This window comes from Pelodiscus sinensis, chromosome 3 (genome assembly GCF_049634645.1).
Source record: "Pelodiscus sinensis isolate JC-2024 chromosome 3, ASM4963464v1, whole genome shotgun sequence".
Taxonomy (NCBI): domain Eukaryota; kingdom Metazoa; phylum Chordata; order Testudines; family Trionychidae; genus Pelodiscus; species Pelodiscus sinensis.
This window is the reverse complement of record NC_134713.1, coordinates 190,223,795-190,242,418: the sequence shown is the minus strand read 5'-3', so window position 1 is coordinate 190,242,418 and position 18,624 is coordinate 190,223,795. Positions and strand designations below refer to the sequence as shown.

Here is an 18,624-nt window from a genome sequence, read left to right as displayed (position 1 = left end):
AATTTTCCTCCGGAGGCTTAACTGAGGGAATAGCTGGAAGGGTTGGACAACACTGATTATTTAGAAAGGCACTTGTTTAGATCTGAGTGGTGACATCCCTCCAGAAGCACACACCACTTAGCCACCTAACTGTACAGCAATCCAAACGAAGTTGCAGCTATTAGAGCTGCAGAGGAAATACCATGGTAATGTAATTTACATGGCAATCACACCTTCATGTGTGTTAAAATGGATACATAACTATAACCATGGCATACAGGTACATACAGATGAGGCATGAGCAATGGGATTAATTGTTTACTGCTGGGTTTCTTGGCCTTGGAAACTCTCAGAGATACTGGACTAGACGGATCACAGGTCTCATCCAGTCTAGCAATTTCTTTAGGAGCCAGTGTAGCATGGAGCGGCCCATATGGTTTGTTAGCTGATAGCCTTTCTGCAACAGATAACCAGCTTAGCAGTGGGATGGCTGATGATGAAAATTGCCTACAGAGACCTCCCATCTTGCACCCTGTGCTCTTGGCTTGAAATAGGGAACCTGGCCCAGTAACGAGACACCATTTTCTGTTGCGCGTTGCCATTTTGTCTTCATTTCCACTGACCCCTTAGTTACTGTCGCTAAGCCACGTTTGGCTGAAAGCTGGGCCACATCTGATCAGCTCTGAACCACAATTGCCATCCATTAGAGCTAATCCCGGCTCTCAGCATGTCCTGCAGACTGCATGTACTTTAAACATTTCAGAGGGTCCTTTTTTCCCCTCTGCTCCTTTTTAAAGACCCAGCAAAGACGTGGGCTATGACTGTGCTAAGCTGTTCACCGGTGATCTGAAACAATACGAAAATACATTCCGTTACCTAAGGGGCTCACATCCGTGTTATTTTCCCTTGCTTTTTCCTTTAAATTATGTTCTCTCCACTGATGTGTACCTTAACAGGCCCCCTGTTTTCAAGAGAAAAGGCTTGGGCTCTCCAGAGAATGAATGAGGTTTATTTAGAACAGTGGTCACCAACCGGTAGATCGGGATCTACTGGTAAAACTTGGAGCCTCTGACAGCTGATCCTGATTGATTTGGCCAGGAGTCTATCAAGTGCTGGCATTTCAGCTGACCCTCCCCTTCCTATACTGTTCCTGCCCTGTGCTTTGAAGTTGCCCCCAGGAGCCTGCTGCTTGCTGGGCAGGGCAGGGCAGGGGAGGGAGAGGAAGTTGGAACTGATGTCAGTATATCCCATCTCCATGGGGGAGGGGTGATGAGACAGGGCCTGGGATGGAGGGTCTTGCTGCCTGCTTTCAGGAGAGACACAGGGCCAGGGTGGGGTGAACCTGCATTAGTCCAGCTGCGCCACCACCTGGGAGCTGTCTGAGGTCCATGGTGCTCAGCTGGAGCCCACATCCCCAACCCTCTGCCCTAGCCTGGTGAAAGTGAGTGAGGATGGAGAGGGCTTGGAGAAGGGATGGGATAGGGGCAGAGCCTCAGAGAAGGAGTGGGGAAGGAGAGGGGGCAAGGATGTCTGAGTTTGAGGTAGAGCTTGTATTGAACTTAAATTCAAAAACTTATCGGCTGCGTCTAGACTGGCATGATTTTCCGGAAATGTTTTTAATGGAAAAGTTTTCCGTTAAAAGCATTTGCGGAAAAGAGCGTCTGGATTGGCACGGACGCTTTGCCGCAAAAGCACTTTTTGCAGAAAAGCGTCCATGCCAATCTAGTCACGCTTTTCCGCAAAAAAGCCCCGATTGCCATTTTTGCGGTCGGGGCTTTTTTTGCGGAAAACAAATCTGAGCTGTCTACACTGGCCCTTTTGCGCAAAAGTTTTGCGCAAAAGGACTTTTGCCTGAACGGGAGCAGCATAGTATTTCTGCAAGAACACTGACAATCTTACATGAGATCGTCTGTACTTTTGTGGAAATTCAAGCAGCCAGTGTAGAAAGCTGGCAAGTTTTTCCGGAAAAGCGGCTGATTTTCCGGAAAAACTGGTCAGTCTAGACACAGCCGTCTTGTGGTTTATAAGGTTGGAGACCACTGATTTAGAAAAATCAGATTGCAAAGTAGCTCCCTATTCTGCTCAGGCCACAAAAAAACAACAACAACAAAAACTCTACAATCACAATGACTACAATTAAGGCTACGTCTAGACTGCAGCGCTTTTCTGGGATACCAGAAGTATCCCGGAAAAACACTGCTGCATCCAAAAATTTTTGGAAAAGCGGATGCATTCTTTCGCCATCCCTGTAAACCTCGTTTTATGAGGAAGAAGGGATGGCTCAAAAGAGGAGGTTTTTCTGAAATTTGGCGCTATGTAGACATGCCAAATGTTGGAAAAGCCTCTTCCAAAAGAAAAGCGGAAAAAGATACACAAATTGCGGTCCGCAATTTATGTATCTTTTTCTTACTTTTCTTTGTAGTGTAGACGTAGCCTATGGCGGGAAAAGGCTCCATCCTTGCCCATAAGGCCATGTCCAAAGGGAAAACCCAAGGGATGCGTCTAGACTGGCCAGTTTTTCTGGAAAATCAGCCACTTTTCCGGAAAATCTTGCCAGCTGTCTACACTGGCCGCTTGAATTTCCACAAAAGCATGGACGATCTCATGTAAGATTGTTAGTGTTCTTGCGGAAATACTATGCTGCTCCCGTTCGGGCAAAAGTCCTTTTGCGCAAAACATTTGCGCAAAAGGGCCAGTGTAAATAGCTCAGATTTGTTTTCCGCAAAAAAGCCCCGATCGCGAAAATGGCAATCAGGGCTTTTTTGCAGAAAAGCGCGTCTAGATTGGCACGGACGCTTTTCCGCAAAAAGTGCTTTTGCAGAAAAGCATCCGTGCCAATCTATACGCTCTGTTCTGAAAATGCTTTTAACAGAAAACTTTTCCGTTAAAAGCATTTCTGGAAAATCATGCCAGTCTAGACGTAGCCAAGGTGCAATGTGATCACAATCACAAACACCAGGGCCAAGTTTTTCAAAACTCAGGAACTGATGTTAGGTGCCATTTCATTCACCCAGGGGCTAGGGCACTCAGGCCTGGTGTACACTTGGACCTTAGTCTGAAATTAGCCCCCCTCAGGTCAAATTTGTAAGCAATGTGTTCGCACTACCAAGCCCATTATTCTAGAATAAGGGGCCACGGAATTCAAACTCTGTAGTCCTGCTTTTCATGAGGAATAACACTATTCCCAAACTTGCAAATCTGAAATAATATTAGTGTGGATGCTCTGATGCCACTGGTTCAAACAATGGCCTCCAGGATGCTTCCTGCAGCTCCCCAGAGCACTTCCTGGAGCTCTGAGTCTGAGGTAGTGCATCCATGTTAACGGACCCTACTTCAGATTAAATTAGACTGTTCCCCATAGGGCACGTCTAGACGATGTTTTTCTTTCGAAAGAAGATATGCAAATTTGGCCTGAATTTTCATATCTTCTTCCAATTGCTTTTTGGAAAGAGGTTTTTTGGAAAAAGCAAGCAGTCTAGATGCGGTTCTTTCGGGGGGGAAAAACCCCTTTTTCAAAAGAACCCTTCTTCCTCAAAAAATGAGGTTTACAGCGTTCTTTCAAAAAAAAATTTTCCCCCAAAAGAACTGCAGTTAGAACGCTTGCTTTTTCGAAAAAAACCTCTTTTGAAAAAGTGATCGGAAGAAAATATGCACATTTGCACCGAATTTGCATATATTCTTTTGAAAGAAAAACGTAGGCTAGATGTCCCCTATAGTGAGAATACGAAACTCCGAATTTGTAAAATTATGTGTCCTGAACTCGAATTTAGTAAATTCGGACTAATCTACTAGTGTAGACATGGCATCAGGGAATGTGGGAGACCCCAAGTTGAATCCCTGTTTTGAAACAAGGCCTTGATTCCAGGTTTTCCTCTCCTGGTTTGTTCCTTAACCACCAGCTGAAGGGATATTTTGCTGTTGGGTTCTCTCATTTTCTCCTCTGGAAGCTGTTCCACTTGTGATTAAAATACTTGGATAGTCACTGAGCCTGAGAAAGAGAGTGAATGACTCTATAGCCTGTCAATGAAAGCTTTTTTTTTTTTAAGTGCTATAATTGACATGCATTCACCAAACATTTATGTCCATAAGAAGCTGCAATTTTCAATGAAAAGAAATTGCTTGGGACAAAAAAAAATTGCCCATCACTCTCCTAAGTCCCTATTTAGGCACCTCTATACGTGACTTGATTTCCCGGCAGGCTGAGCTCTCTGACTGTAATGGGATACTGCTGGATGCTCAGGGCTTTATTGAAATATTTTGGCATGCACAGCTGAAGTTACCTCCCTCAGTCTGTATTCAGGCATGTGGGCTGTAATCATGTCTCCACTAACGCCTTTGGAAGTTTTGCCATTGACTTCACTAGGCCACGATTTCAACCCTGATATTTAATAATCTTGAGTAACCAGCAGCTCAGTTTGAATTCAATGGCAAGTGCTGGGTGTTCAGTCCTTTGGAAAATCAGACCAGGTACTTGTGTGCTTAAATAGGAGCCTAATGTGCAATTTTTGAACACTTAGAATGCACATGTGTTTTGAGTGTGACCTAGCACATTAATATAGCAGGCAAGAAGCCCGGCAGTATAAAAGTATAAAAGTCTCCTTGTCTCTGACTGGAAAAGCAAAGCATTTAAGAACAGGTTGAGCAAACACGTCTCAAGGATGGTCTAGGTTTATTTCATCCTCAGTGAATGGGGCTGGACTCATTGACCAGCGTGTCCAATTCAATGCCGATTAACCTTTCTCTTGGCTACAGAGCTTTGTCTGAGCAAGGGAATGCACTTTGTCTGACCTCTGGTATTACTCTAACCATTATTGAATAAGGCAGAACCAGGGAGCTTGACAGACTTGCTGGGCCCTGGGGAAAGGTGACGATAGCCAGTTCCGTTATCCCAGAAGGGGCGTGGCCTCAGGCAGAAGGGGCGGGGCTGGGTCAGACAGACTTCAGCACCTCCCCCAGCCCTCAACACTACCCAGAGCTTGTTGTGCAGGACTCTGGCGGTGATTTATAGGGTATGGGGCTCTGGCCACCGCCACTTCTATAGTAGCCGCAGCCAGGAGCTCCCTCCTTTCTTCCCTCCTCCTCCTGTCAGCAAGCCTGGGCTGAACATAAGTGCACAAGGAGGGTAAAGGTTGTCAGGAGACCCCCACAATCTGCTCCTCGACATGTACATTAGCCAGACTCCTGCAGGGCTGCGTCTAGACTGGCATGATTTTCCACAAATACTTTTAACGGAAAAGTTTTCTGTTAAAAGCATTTGCGGAAAAGAGCATCTAGATTGGCACGGACGCTTTTCCACAAAAGCACTTTTTGCGGAAAAGCGTCCGTGCCAATCTAGACGCGCTTTTGCGCAAAAAAGCCCCGATCGCCATTTTCAAATCTGAGCTGTCTACACTGGCCCTCTTGCGCAAAAGCATTGCACAAAGGGGACTTTTGCCTGAATGGGAGCAGCATAGTATTTCTGCAAGAAGCACTGATTTCAGATAGTAGGAAGTCAGTGTTCTTGTGGAAATTCAAGCAGCCAGTGTAGACAGCTGGCAAGTTTTTCCGCAAAAGCAGCTGCTTTTGCGGAAAAACTTGCCAGTCTAGACACAGACCTGGTGCTTGTGCTAATCCAAAAGCCAGGTGCAGTCTCAGGTGTTGCACTCCAGAGAGGGGCTGGTCAGCCATGCATCAAAGAGGAAAACTTCAAGAGGGGGGCAAGGAATGAGATAGGTCCAGAGCCATGTTTACCCATAGACAGAATACACAGCTGCGTAGGGCATCCAAAGATTTGGGGCACCACTGGGTCTTAATGTCCACCTATCTCACTCTTCCTATCCCTGCTCCATTTCCTCCAGAGAGGAGCCAGTTCATTTAAAAGTGAAGTAGCCTGCCAGAGCTATTGGCAGAGCCTGTGAAAGAGCCATTCAAGTGGTAATGAAGCCACGTAACAGGCATTTGCCAACCCCTGTCGATGTCTGATTTCACTGTGTTAGTCTACAGGCCCCGCGTTTAAAATTGGTTTTAAAAACTATTTTGTGAGCGTGTTGCTGAAGGTTATAAAATCACATCTCTAAAAATTCATCATCATACCCCTGCCCGCGCTGCCATTGGACACAGAGGCACCAATTTAATAGTACTGGGCAGGGCCCCAGAAAGTCAAAGGATAGGTCATGACCCCAGAGCAAGCAACAAGCCCATCTGAGCTTCTCTGTCAGTCTGACGCGCGGCCTTCATACTGCTTCTCCTCAAGGCCTGCAGATCTGCACTGTCCCTTCATGTAGGGCTGTGGCCCAAATCTCACCACGTAGCTTGAGGGGTGTGGCAGTTGCTTTCCCAACACATGTTTCCCCAGCCTCTTGGGAAGCTCTGTGCTTTGCCTCTCTCCTCACAGGTGAGTGCCGCCCACACTAGGCCCAGAGCTGGGCATCTCTGCATCCTGCCCGAGGTATTTCTAAGGGATGCAGCATTGGCCTACCTCGGCCCCCAATGAAGTTAATGAAACTTTTGCAATTGACATTGAAGAGGTAAAAAGGAGGCCCATCCTCCCAGCTCTGCACACCCACAAAATGGCCATTGAATGGAGTTAAATTTGCTGAAAATGTTGGCTTGTTTGTGCATACAATTAAGGCTGACATTGCTCCCTCCTTCCTAGCGGTCACAGCCATCAAAGCATGCTCCGGGGAGCACAGAGCAGCCCTGTTTCTTGTTGAGTTTGGCCAACATGGTGCGGCTGACTGTCCATCCTCTGGCTTGGCTGCTTGTGCACATGTGACGTGGTCTTCGGGCAGATAGGCGTTACCTTTCCAACCCTGAGGCTGTGCAGACCCATCGTGTGCCTCTTGGTTTCAGCTTCTGATGCTTGCCTCTTTGAGCAACACTGAGGGGAGCATTGCAGAGATGTTTATGTTATGCTTCGGCTTTACATTAATGCAGCACAGAGATTATGGGTGCAACGGAGCGGATTGCAATCCCAGGAGAAGATTGATTATTTAGTTCAATCGTCAGTGCACTCTATCTTGTCTGCGAAGGGGACCTATAGCAAACAGGGCAACATGCAAACACACGCAGTTTCCCGTTACTTCCACTTCTTTGACACTGCCAACATTTGTCCTTTCCCCAAGGTCCACATTCTGCTCACCATCCTGCTTTGTTACCATAACGGTTTCCTGGCCTCACAGTATTTCCTTGCCCAATGTGCTGCTACCAAGGTCATCTTCTCTCACATCTCCTCACCCCCTTCTCCTATCCCCACGATTAGCTTATTGCTTCTTTCCACATTATATTAAACCCCCCACCCTCACCTACTAGTCCCTTATGTAGCTTTACTCCAGCCCTGTCCTCATTTCTTCCTACTCTCCCTTTCAACATCTTCACTTACCCCAGTCCATTAGCCATACGGTTCTTTGTCCCGTTGTCCTGGATTTTCTCTACTATGTTGCCTGCCATGCCTGGGATCGTCTCCCTGGTTTTGCCTGCCAGTCGCCCACTCTCGGGCTTCAAATTCTCTCATCTCCCCAAGCAATCTCTCCTCACAGGAGACCCCAGGCCCTCACTCACCAGAACTGGCCTAAGTTGGACTTAGATTGCAAGTGCTTTGGGGCCCGGAATATGTGGTCCACATAATCACTGGGGCTCCTGTGTCTAACCACCTGGGAACCAAGTGTAATGGTTTTGTGTATCAAAGGCACCATGCATAGATGCATTATAAATAAAGGAATAGGCCACATAACACAAGGGCTGTGTCTACACTGGACCCCTTTTCCGGAAAAGGGATGCAGATGAGACAAGTCGGAATTGCAAATGAAGCGGGGATTTAAATTTTCCCCGCTTCATTTGTATAAATATGGCTGCCGCTTTTTTCTGGCTCGGGGCTTTGCCAGGAAAAAGCGCCAGTCTAGACAGGGATCTTTCGGAAAATAAAGCCTTTTCCGAAAAGGGTCCCTTATTCCTCTTAAAATCAGGGGTCAGGGGCATCATTCCTTACCCCCTGGCTAATAGCCTTTAATGGACTTAACCTCCATTAATTTATCTAGCTCTTTTAAAACCCTGTTACAGTCCTAGCATTCCCAGCCTCCTCTGGCAAGGAGTTCCACAGGTTGACTACACACTGTGTAAAGAAGAACTTTCTTTTATTAGTTTTAAACCTGCTACCCATTAATTTCATTTGGTGTCCTCCAGTTCTTATATTATGAGAACAAGTAAACAACTTTTCTTTATTCACCCTCTCCACACCACTCATGATTTTATATACCTCTATCATATCCCCCCTCAGTCTCCTCTTTTCTAAACTGAAAAGTCCCAGTCTCTTTAGCCTCTCCTCATATGGGACCCTTTCCAAACCCCTAATCATTTTAGTTGCCCTTTTCTGAACCTTTTCTAATGCCAAAATATTTTTGAGGAGAGGATATCACATCTGTACGCAGTATTCAAGATGTGGGCATACCATAGTTTCATACAGGGGCAGTAAGATATTCTTCGTCTTATTTTCTACCCCTTTTTAAATAATTCATAGCATCCTGTTTGCTTTTTTGACTGCCACTGCACACTACATGTTTTCAGAGAACTATCCATGATAACTCCAAGATCTCTTTCCTGATTAGTTGTAGCTAAATTAGCCCCCACCATATTATATGTACAGTTGGGGTTATTTTTTCCAGTGTGTATTACTTTACACATATCCACATTACATTTCATTTGCCATTTGGTTGCCCAATCACTCAGTTTGGTGAGATCTTTTTGAAGTTCTTCAGAGTCTGCTTTCATCTTGACTATCTTGAACTGTTTAGTATCGTCTGCAAACTTTGATACCTCACTGCCCACCCCTTTCTCCAGATCACTTATGAATAAGTTGAATAGGATTGGTCCCAGGAATGACCTTTGAGGAACACCACTAGTTACCCCTCTCCACTCTGAAAATGTACCATTTATTCCTACCCTTTGTTTTCTGTCTTTTAACCAGTTCTCAATTCATGAAAGGCTCTTCCCTCTTATCCCATGACAACCTAATTTACACAAGAGCCTTTGGTGAGGGACCTCGTCAAAGGCTTTCTGAAAATCTAAGTATACTATGGATCCTCCTTGTCTGCATGTTTGTTAACCCCTTCAAAGAACTCTAAGGGTATGTCTACACTACCCCGCTAGTTCGAACTAGCGGGCTAATGTAAGCATACCGCACTTGCAAATGAAGCCCGGGATTTGAATTTCCCGGGCTTCATTTGCATAAGTGGGGAGCCGCCATTTTTAAAACCCCGCTGGTTCAAACCCCGTGCAGTGCGGCTACACGGGGCACGAACTAGGTAGTTTGAACTAGGCTTCCTAGTTCGAACTACCGTTACTCCTCATTTCACGAGGAGTAACGGTGATTCGAACTAGGAAGCCTAGTTCGAACTACCTAGTTCATGCCCTGTGTAGCCACGCTGCACGGGGTTCGAACCAGTGGGGTTTTAAAAATGGCGGCTCCCCGCTTATGCAAATGAAGCCCGGGAAATTCAAATCCCGGGCTTCATTTGCAAGTGCGGTATGCCTACATTACCCTCCTAGTTTGAACTAGCGGGGTAGTGTAGACATACCCTAATAGATTAGTAAGACATGATTTCTCTTTACAGAAACCATGTTGACTTTTGCCCAACAAATTACATTCTTCTATGTGTCTGACAATTTTATTCTTTACTATTATTTCAACTAATTTGCCAGTACTGACGTTAGACTTACCAGTCTGTAATTGCCATGGTCACCTCTAGAGCCCTTTTTAAATATTGGTGTTATGTTAGCTATCTTCTAGTCCTTGGGTACAGAAGCTGATTTGAAAGATAGGTTACAAACCACAGTTAATTGTTCTGAAATTTCACATTTTAGTTCTTTCAGAACCCTTGGGTGAATGCCATCCGGTCCCGACGATTTGTTACTGTTAAGTTTTTCTATTTGTTCCAAAACCTCCTCTAATGACACTTCAGTCTGGGACAGTTCCTCAGATTCATCACCCACAAAGGACAGTGCAGGTTTGGGAATCTCCTTAACATCCTCAGCCATGAAGACTGAATCAAAGAAATCATGTAGTCTCTCCACAATAGCGTTATCGTTCTTGATTGCTCCTTTTGTATCTCTATCGTCCTGGAGTCCCACTGGTTTTTTAACAGGCTTTCTGCTTCTAACGTACTTAAAAAAAAAATTTGCTATTACTTTTTGAGTTTTTGGCTAGCTGTTCCTCAAAATCTTCTATGGCTTTTCTTATTACATTTTTACACTTAATTTGGCAGTATTTATGTTCCTTTCTATTTACCTCACTAGGATTGGACTTCCACTTTTTAAAAGATGCCTTTTTATCTCTCACTGCTTCTTTTACATGGTTGCTAAGCCACAGTGGCTCTTTTTTAGGGTCTCTTACTATGTTTTTTAATTTGGGGTAAACATTTAAGTTGGGCCTCTGTTATGGTGCATATAATTCTATGTTTAGAAACTATGGCCTGTTTGCTTCCAGACCCTGGACCCCTCTTGACCTTTCTGCTCTATCATTACGCCCCAATGGGCTGTTTGGCCCAACTCATTCCTCACAGAGAGCAACTGCAGACACCTTAATTCCATAGCCCCCAAAACTCCACCCTTTTCCCAAGGAGTGACTGCAGACTGCTTGCCCTCAATCCTCTTTTGTTCTCAGCTTGCTCGTTTTCTACAAGCTCAGCCTGTCTCTCCCCAATTGAGCTTCATCATTAATTTGTGCATGTCCATTAAGCCTCAATCTCCTCGCAGGGACATCTTGCCAAGGTTAATTGATCTAATTTAACCTGTTCTGCCTGGTGTTGGGTGGACACGCTAACTCATGTCCCTTCTGGATTTACAGCAAAGACGGAAGCAGAAGGAATTGACTTTAGATATTTCTTCCTTCCCTCATATGCAAGTAATCACTTCTTCCATATCGACCAGAGCCAACGTCTTTTGACTCGGATGGAAAGATTCCTATTGACTTCAATAGGCTTTAAATCAAGCCCTGCATCGGGAAAGATACAAAGCTAAAATCCCATGAATATCCACTTTCTTGCCAACTCTTGCGATCCTCATAGCAAATCTCACACTATTTGGAGATCTTCAAGCATCAGCCCTGGAATTCAAATGATTAGCAGAGAATCTCAGCTTTCATTTACAAAAAATAAGTTTCTAACCCTTATGGTTGTGGGGGGAAATTTGAAAGTGAGACCCAAGTGTATCCCACAGGTTCAGAAGACAAAGAAAAATACAAGACTTATTAATTTTTAAATCTCATGATTTTTTAGCCTGTTTCATGATGTTGCAAGACCTCTCTCATGATTTTTGAATTCCTGGTGTTGGCAATGCAACCTCTGTTCCGTTATCATCATCGCTTAGCAATGATCTAGGACCCTAACTGTGATCCATGCATGTCTGAGTATGAGCCATGACAACTAGCTGATCCTATTTCATTAGTGGATGGTTGCTACTAATGGATATAGAGCGTTGACAGAGTGTCCTATCCTTACAAGATTACAAGGACATTGAGCCCAGATTTAGTGTGATAAGCAGGCAAAATTCCTATTGATTTCAGTGTTACCTGGGTCCACTTATACAAGCATTGAATTTGGCTCTGTGTCAGCAGTATTTTGACCTTTATTGAGCTGTCTGGTGAAACTGACAGACGGATATGGCCCACTTCATCTAATATACTTGCAAAGAACAGAATCAGCAGGGCTGGAACACTTTTCATAGTGGGGGTTCTGTCAATCATTGTACCTAGCTGTAAATCTGGTATATTACAGAAACCGTTTCAAGACACCCCCAGCACTCTGAGTTCCAGTACCTGTGAACAGAATTACATTTTTGAGGAGAGAATCCTTCTCCTACTGCAGTCTTTGGGAGTGTTGCAAGTGACTTCAATGAGTGATAGGGTACAGAGGCTGACCTCTTACAATCGCTTGTGTTACAAGCAGAACTCTCAGCACGTAACACAGCCATGGAGAAGATGCACTTTGAAAATGCAGGACAAATGTTAGCTGACCCATCATGTTATGTCACTTTTATCCATGCCTCTAATCCCAGCCGCCACTTGATAGTGCAGGAACAGCACTTCAATGCGCTCGCTTTGCCTCTTGCCCCATCAGTCCACACTGCAGTTAGAAACATACAATAATGTAGTGGGGATAGGGCTAGCTCAGTGGTTTGAGCATTGGCCTATTAAACCCAGGATTGCAAGTTCAATCCTTGAGGGGGCCATTTAGGGATCTGGGGAAAATCTGTCAGGGATGGTACTTGGCTCATCAGGAGACTGGACTTGATGACACCTCAAGGTCCCTTCCAGCTCTATGAGATGAGTATATCTTCATATCATGTTGCTTCCAAAAAACAGGTTCATTTTTTTTCTGAGTGATTTCCAGGGCTTAGACTAATCTTGCAGAGCCCTTGACTTAGCAGCTGGCAAAGTTTATGACGTGTTTACAATACGTTACATAATTTGGCTATGAGATAGTGCACAATGTAGCTCTTCATTGGTGCACAGTGGGAGAAGAACAAGTGAAAGAAGCAAAGGGAAAGGAAAAGCCAAGAAAAACAGATGGCAGCAAGCTCTCCAAGGGGCAAGAATGAATAAACAGCCATGCAAAATCATTTTTTCCGAGGAAAAAAATAGCAATATTAAATAAATATAACTTTTATGAAATGTAAACTATAATTCATACATATCGTTTTTATATTAAACATATGGCACACTGTCAAGACCGATGGTCTCTACAGTATATGGGGAGGTGTACAATGGGCTGTTCATCAGAGAAATAAACAGCTTGTGACGGGCCGGCCCCTGACCGGGGCAGGGGGAGCGGAGCCCCCGCCGGCCGTCACTCTCCCGGGGGCGGGGCGAGCGGAGTCCCCGCCGGCAGGGATCCGCCGGCCAGCCCCAGCCCCAGCCCCCCCAGCAACCCCGCAACTCCAGCTGCCGGGGGCGGCAGGCGGGGGCGCTTCCCCCGCGCCTGCGCCGGCAGCTGATGGGCGGCTCGTCCCCCACCGGCTCGCTCGGGGAAGGCGGGGCCGGGGCGCACGGCCACTCGCCAGGGCCGACGGCCGGGACGTACCTGGAAGGGGCGGGGCCCCGGGCGGCAGCCGGCGCGGCGGGCCAGTTTAAAAGTGCTCGCCGCCGGAGAAGCGGGGCGCAGGCTCCTCGCGGCGGCGGAGGAGCAGCCCCGCCGCAGGACGGAGCATGAGCACCACACAGCCCGGCTACCGGCCCGGCGCTGGTCCCGGGGCCTCCGGGACAGCCACTGCCCCTGGCGTGCGCTCAGCCCCTCGCCGGACAGCGGGCGGACCCCGCCGCGCCGAGCCAGGAGGGGCCGGGACGGCCAGGAGCGCGCTGGGGCCGGAGAACTCATCCCCGAGACTCCGCCGGAACGTCAGACGCCGCAGACCGCCGAGGCAAGGTAGGCGCCAGGGCGACGGGGATCGGCCGGCAGACCCAACGGGAGGGAGGAAGGAGCCCGGGGCAGGGTGCTTCTGGTGGCCGTGGGTGGACGAGCCGAAGGGGGGAGAATCCTCACCCGCCCCCCCGTCCACCGTGCCGGGGCGCTAGTGGCCCCGGCGCTTAGGGCCCTGGGCTGGGACCTGGAGAGAGGGCGGGACCGGGTCCCCCTCCCTCCACACGGGGAGCGTCCAGCACCCGACAACCACCCTACACGACAGGGACCAAACTAGAACCCCGGACTGGGGGGAGGACTTAAGCCGGGGGCTTCGGCCCCACCCCGCTCGGCAGGTACTCACTGCCCGGGGTTCGCTGACCCCCCCTTCCAGCCGGGAGGGGGTGATCGCACCCCAGGGGCCCGGACCCCACATCGGGGGTCCAGGGACAACGCAGGACAAAAGGAGGACCAAAGGGGTCCGCAGACCCCCCCTCTTGGACCGGGAGGGGGTGATCGCACCCCAAAACCCTCACACAGCTCTAGACTTACCTATAATCTACGCTTCGCTCTTCATGGAAATCCATTCTACATACACACAATAGGCCAGATCCTCAGCTGGTATAAATCGGAGCACTTCCTTCAGTTACAATGCAGCGGGGCTTATTTACATTAATTGACAACCCTGAAATCCTTACACAAATTCAATTCGATTTGATTTCGCTGTGAGTTTCATTGGACCCCAGGAAGCAACTTTGACTTAAATGCACACATCCATGCATGCTTCCTAAGGGATGCATTGATGTGTTCAACTACTCACAGGGTCTAACTAGGAGAAGAGTAATAGATATGAAAAATGTCAATTTTTAAAAAAAGGAAATTGTTTCCTTTTTGGCAAGAGACTGTTAGGGAAGGAGTGATCATCCTAGCTAAAGCAAGCAGAGTGTAGGTGCGGAAAAGCTTTTCTGGGCAGAACTATCCATCTTCTCTGTTCTGCATCAACAAAATCCCTGCTATAATTATTCTATGCTTCCCCCATGCATCATCTGCCACTTGTACTATAGACAATGATGTCCACAGTGGTGCAGATCCTGTCCTTTCATCCTAACTCAAGAGGCTAGTCCGGCCTGAAAGACAGTAAGTTCCAGCGTGATTTTGCTCAGCATGGGCTAGATGGTGGAGGGGAAGCAACCTGCACAAGATAATCTATGCCCCTGGGGCTACCTCGGTGGATGGCAGTGTTGGGGATCTGAGAGACTGCAACTCTGCAGAGCCGCTGGCCAAACCTCCTCGCTGTAAGGACATCGGTTGGGCCAAACCGCCTGCGTGAGCACTGTCACAGGAGAGCCTGCTACAGCCTGGAGGCAGTATGTGAGGAAGCTGCCATTTCAGAGGTTTGAGGTGCTGTCATGCATGCGGCATTTTGGAAAACCTGGCCTTCTATTTGGGTACCTCGGTACAGATTTAGGAGCCTATTAATCTTAGCCTAGGCGATAAGGTGCCTGAGAAATCTAACCGCCTGTCTCAGAGGATTTCAAGAAAAGAAATGGCCGGGGACTAGCACAGAAGTCTTTTGGGTGCAGAAGCAAGTGGGGTGCACCAAGGATGCAGGATCAAACCTTGAGTTTATATCGGTGGTGAGGGTGAGCACTCTGTTTTCATGCTCAGATGCGCTCAGAGCTCCAGACACTCCTACCTGAGCTCTTAAATACAAATTGGACCTCCCTGGTCTAGCACCCTTGCAACCTGACTGGTCCGGAATGGGAGAATTTGCTGTACCAAGGGAGGTCCCTTGCTACCAACCTCAAGCCTGCTTCCCAATCATTGCTGCTGGCTCCTTGCTGCCCCAGCTGACATGCTGCCTCTGGTGCCCACATGAATAACCCAGCTGGCTTGCTTGCCCAGCTGCTGCCGGCTCCCTGCCCATGGGCTGCCTAGGACTCTGGCCCAGCTCCTGCACTGCTGCAGTCTGCTGGGAGCTACTACAGGGCTCCAGCCTTAATCCTGCACTTCTGGGGAGCTCTGGCCCCAGCACCTGTCCGGGCTGCTGGCCTTGCTGTCCCCAGCCCCAGCCAGCCCTCCTGCCGTTAGGTTCCTGGGCTCTCCAGTCCTGGAGCATCCATGGTTTTTGGTCTCATTTGGGACTGGTCAGGTGCCAAGGGTGCTAGACCAGGGAGGTCCAATTTGTATTTAAGAGCTCGGGTAGGAGTGTGCAACCCGTACAACCCTTTGATGGACATGAAAGATCAACTTGTTGTCACCACTTGTAAAGAACAGTGGCTGCAACTTCCTTGCTTTACATCCCGAAGTCCGGCCATTTCTGGGGCTGCTTTCCAGTGTCAAACAGGATCAGGGAGAGAAGAATGAGGTCCCGTGATTTTCAAAGAGGAAAAGAAAGGAAATGTTACAAAAAGCATCTCCTGACATAGGGAATCTGTTCAAATTTAGTAAAAAATCCCGCATGCCACGGAGAGGGGAAATTACCTCTTTTCCTAAAAACACAAGGCCAAATCCTGAATCCTTCATAGATTTTTAAGACCATTAAATCAACCAGTCTGGCCTCTAATAGAACATGGTAAGTCAGCTGGAGTTTTGCTGGGACTCAGCATTTGGCAGACTAGTATTTTTGTTTCATTTTTTCCCTTGCTGCCCTTTAATAGTTACACTCCCCCCCCCTTACATGTTAATAGTTAATTGTTTTTGCCCCTAGCATGTCCTTTGTCTCAGCATTTTATTAGATCATCCCATTGTTGGCCATTTTTCTCCAGTCACTTCATCCCAGAGAGAGCATGATGCATTAGAGCACTGGAGCTGACTGTGCCTTGCAGGTTGCAATCCAGCTGCTTCAAAGCATTTCCTCATCACTACTAATGCCTTTCATCTGGGCTGGGGAGCAGGGCTTGCACCTGGGAACTGATTATCTGTATTCCCTGCTGCTTCCTGGTAGAGCTTCCCCGGATACTCCCTGGCCAGTCTCAGGAATCGGTCTGTGCCCTCCACATCAGTCAAAATAATACACCCACAGCAAAGTCCATTTATACCCTGAAGTGCCTCTAGTTTCAAAGGGTTTTACCAGGTGATATGCAAACTGCAGACGGAATCGTCCCCTTCCCTCCTCCTTCGCTGCCAGGGAATTCCAGCCACCTCTGAGGTAAAAGGCAGCTCTGGTTTAACAACAGAGCTAACGCGGCAATCCAGACGAGAAGTGAGTAATCCATACCTCATTACAATCGCAGGGGAGTCTTGTCATTCTTGCTGTTGCCCAGATTACAGTTTGCCCAGGATTAATATTGCAAGAGAGTGCCCCATGACCACAAATGGTCAGGATTTACACTTAGCCTCTCATCCTGTAAGAAGACATCATGGCTCTCCTACAATCCTAGGCCAGGGTGTAAATTCACACTCAGAGGGAAGAATGCCACCAGCCTCCCAACCCCCCTCCCCGGCCGAAGTTCCCCCCAGGCCTCAGAACCATGCACCGACCCAGCTCAATCTTGCTTATGTTGGAAGAGCTGGGGGGATCCCAACACAAAGTGATAGGACACCTGTAAAAATGTCACCGTGACTTACCATCCCAGCACATCCCTGTGATCGCTCTAACATCCTGTGACACAGAAAGCGCCTGCCCCCACATTAATGCTGAGGATTTCAGAGAGGGCTAGACTTCCCAGCAGCCCTGAATCTTCACTGCTTTTGACCGTCACTTAACTTTCCAACATCTCTAGCCTTCTTTGTACAGAGCAAAAGGTTTTGATTGTGTACCACCGCTCCCGGTCTCCTTCTCTTTCCCTGTGGTTTACCTGAAACCGGAAGGAAAGTATATTTGATGTCATTTGGTCTTATTGATGAATGGGGATTATTAAAGAAATATGCTACTTCCATCTTAGAGGCTGATATGGTTTCCGTTTCTGTAGTCTCTAAGCACCCTCAATTTTCATGGATTTATCTTCCCTATTCTGCTGTGAGTTAGGGAACTGCTACTATTCCCATATTACAGATGAGAAACTGCGGCACTGACAGACTAAGTGACATGCTCTAGATCACACACAGGAAGTCTGTGGCAGAGCAGAACATTAATACCAGGTCTCCTAAGTCTCAGGCTCTAACTAGTGGACCATCTTTGGAGTTATCCAGGCCCACCAAATGGGGAAGGGGAGGGGGAGGGGCAAGGAGGGCAGTTGCCCTGGGGCCATTCAAAGAGGCCTGGGGCTCCTGGATGCCATTGCTGCTACTGTGGCAATTGAAGCTGGAGCCATGGGCCCCTTTAAATTGCTGCCTGAGTGCTGCTCCACATGGCTCTGAGGCTGGGGCAGGGGCCATGCTGTGGTCTGGGCAGGGCTATGGACCGACTGCCCATAGCCCCGCCTCTTCTTCCCTTGGCCCCGCCTCTTCTGGGCACGTGGAGCTGCCTCTGTACCTTGGCCCAGGGCCTGTGGTGGCTGTCAGCCTGCTGGAGTTATCAACTTAATGCAGTAAATAATAATACGTATCAGCAACACCAATACAGTAAAGTACATAGTGCACCACCCCATAGCAAGACAGCTCTGTTCATATGTGGGTGGGCTGCAGTCTAACCATGCTGTATGGGAAACTGGTGTGTCACCTTTAAGCTGACATGGATGTAAGTTTAGTGGGGCCTTTGAAATACTGTGAGTTACATGAAATAAAACTGGAACAATTAGATTGCAGCTGTATATAAAGAGGCTGCTACATAAATAATAATAAATAATAATAATATTAATGAAAAATAAGGAATTGATAAGGCAGTTATCCTACCAGAGAGAGAGAGAGAGAGAGAGAGAGCAGCTTACATCCCAAGCAGCTGAATTTGAGTCAACATGATCTCCCCCATGTGATATAAAAGGCTCCTGCCTTGGAGTGTAATTTGGGTTGTTCACATCTCCTGTTCACAGTGATTGTAGAGAATAATTGACAGACGGGGAGAAAAATCTCCCAGATAGATCTGATCTCACAGATGCTGGGAGGAGTCCCAGAGACTTGGCAGCCAGACAGACATGGGGATGCAAAGAGATTTAAATGCCATCGCTGCTGAACTGAACCTCTACCTGGAGGTTCATTAGACAAAGGCCTGAAGTGAGACCATTCCTGTTGCCAAAATGGCATGCATCTCGGGCTGCGTCTACACTCACATCTGATCAGCAAAACTTTTGTGGCTCAAGGGTGTTTTACCATCACCCCCAGTTCCCGATATGAATCACAAATTTGTGCTGCGAGTGCAAGTTGGAACACTGGTTAGGTGGAAGAGCACTCTCCTCCT

The 18,624-nt window shown here is 47.6% G+C and overlaps 1 protein-coding gene across 1 annotated transcript in view; it reads right to left on the bottom strand.

The window, feature by feature from the left end:
* PAK5 (p21 (RAC1) activated kinase 5) overlaps positions 1-17,143 on the bottom strand; it is a 229,998-nt gene extending 212,855 nt beyond the window's left edge. The window contains exon 1 of the mRNA XM_075925680.1: positions 16,917-17,143. The gene's annotated coding sequence lies outside the window, so the exon portion shown is untranslated. The remainder of the gene's footprint in view (positions 1-16,916) is intronic.
* Positions 17,144-18,624: the final 1,481 nt, after the last annotated feature.